The sequence below is a fragment of the Sinocyclocheilus anshuiensis genome, unplaced genomic scaffold (assembly GCF_001515605.1).
Source record: "Sinocyclocheilus anshuiensis isolate Anshui unplaced genomic scaffold, SAMN03320099.WGS_v1.1 scaffold1809, whole genome shotgun sequence".
Taxonomy (NCBI): domain Eukaryota; kingdom Metazoa; phylum Chordata; class Actinopteri; order Cypriniformes; family Cyprinidae; genus Sinocyclocheilus; species Sinocyclocheilus anshuiensis.
In genome coordinates this window covers 18,968-21,175 of record NW_015538093.1, presented here as the reverse complement: position 1 = coordinate 21,175, position 2,208 = coordinate 18,968, and the positions used below count along the sequence as shown (strand labels likewise).

Below are 2,208 nucleotides of genomic sequence, written 5' to 3'. Positions count from 1 at the left end.
CCCGGCGGCTTCAGACAGGAGGCTACCAGTCATGGCACTCAGCCAGGACTCTAGTCTATCCCAGTGGGCATCAGGGCTGGATGATCGAGACATGCTGGCTCACTGGTGAAAAGAGAGAGAGAGAGAGAGAGAGAGAGAGAGAGGGACAACACAAAAGGCCAATGCAAGTCCTTACAGCATTAACAGGCTGCAATTATAGTAATTATATGTTCTATGTTTGGTCTGTTTGATGGGTACAAACGACAGGGCCTACAGAGTAGAGGGCGCTGCTGGGTCATAACATCTACTGTGTTGGCCTTGCTGGGATAGCAGGTTGTTTGGGGTTTTGCTAGCTGGATGGGTTAGTATTCTATGGGCTAGGCTTAGTGATGGATTAAGGTGATCCAGTCAGGATCCCGTGACAGCTTGCTGTGATCCGCTGTTGAGGCAACCGTCACTTCACCAACTAAGCACTAGAGGGAGTGTTACCTGTAGGTGAACAAAAATGGCTAGAATACAGAAATTAACTTTAAATTTGAATTCAAATACTGTTTAAACTAAATTTAAATAAGTGAGTGGTGAAGTGAGAGAGAAGAGGGGGAGAGAAACCTGATAAAAAAAATAAATAAAATAAATAAATAAAAAGGAACAAAACAAAACAAAAATGATAAAAGTAATAAAAGATAATAAAGTAGAAACAAAAGTAATACTAAAATAAAGAAAAAAAACGGCAGGTAACTAGAATGGTGAGAATGATAATAATGACTAAAGAAGCAGAAGGAAAATTAAAAATAAAACAAATCGAAGTACATGGATTTAGGGAGAGCGAGTCGACCTAGCTGAGAATGCCCACAAGGTGGAGTGGGTGAGCCCACACAAGGTGAAATCAGGAGGGTAGAGGTGGAGTTCAAGAAGTGTTAGATACTTAAACAGCCTGCCCTCTAGCGTTAGTTTAAGGTACTGTGCCTTAACTCCAATTGTGCTTAAAACTGATCGCGTTTTTAGTGAGATTATTCTCATTCTAACGGACAATTTATTGCAGTTATCACAAGAACAATGTGATTTAGATCCCAACAGATTATTACAGTTTTTGCAACTTAACTGCACAATGATGTGTGGCAGGATTTCTTCGCTGCCAGTACACAATAAAAATTATAAGCAACAGGGTTTCTTCGCTGTTGTTATAAAAATTTCACATGATCAAGGTTTCAAAAGCTCCCATTTACATTCCAATCAGTTACTGGCTCGCAGTGTTCTTATGATCAGATCTGCATTAGGCACGCATTAGTCAGCTGCTGTAATGGTTAAACCTAAAGGAGTGAGATCGTCTAGTTGAATGAAATTGGAATACGCAATGACTTGAATCTAGCAATACAATCAGCTAAGGCCTTTAAAAGATGATAAGAGGAACATCGCTCAAATCAATCTTTATCGCAATGAAGGAAGATTTCTTCGTTCCAACAGGCGATTTTGATAATTTAATTATAACTGGTTATAATTAATAATAAATATTTAGATTAGATCTTAGAATTAACTGTAGCAGAATCAATATAATTATTTGATCTGTCCGTCCACCGAGCAGACAATACAAATAAAGAGTTGTAACTAGGCTAATACAATAGGGAAACATACAAATAACACATGCATATACCAGACACAATTATAACTGATTAATTATAGTCTAAATAAAGAAATATCTTTATGTGTGTGTGTGTGGGTGTGTGTTATGTGAGCATGTTGTAGTTTGCTGGTTAGCCAGGCCCATTAGTGCCTAGCTCAAGAGGTCATTTACGTCTCTTTGGAATGTGTTTGAAGTTCAATGGGGAGACGAGAGTGGTGAAACTGTTTTGCATCTCCTTGATAGTGGGGGGAACCATTGGCCATTTAGCACCCATATAAATGTAGAATCTGGGGCAGGACTGTAATTTATATCCAAATGTCAAAAGGCTAAGATGGGTCTCTAAAGACATAAAACCCCAATGATCATCCATGATTTTAAGCAGACGTCACAGCCGTATACAGATTTCCTCAAATAATTTGCAGATTTCCTCTCAGACCTATTGGTTACTGTTGATAAAGCGCTAATTGTCAGAGATTTTAACATTCACGTTGATAATACAAATGATAGAAGAAGAAAGAGCTTTATGAAAGAACTTTATTGCCAAGTATGTTTGCACATACAAGGAATTTGTTATAGTGTCACAAGCTTCCAGTACACGGAGACAACAA

At 38.4% G+C, this 2,208-nt stretch overlaps 1 long non-coding RNA gene across 1 annotated transcript in view; it reads right to left on the bottom strand.

The window, feature by feature from the left end:
• Positions 1-853: 853 nt before the first annotated feature.
• The window catches only part of LOC107683649 (uncharacterized), an 18,444-nt gene continuing 17,089 nt past the window's right edge, over positions 854-2,208 (bottom strand). The window contains exon 3 of the long non-coding RNA XR_001633745.1: positions 854-968. This is a non-coding gene — a long non-coding RNA (uncharacterized LOC107683649). The remainder of the gene's footprint in view (positions 969-2,208) is intronic.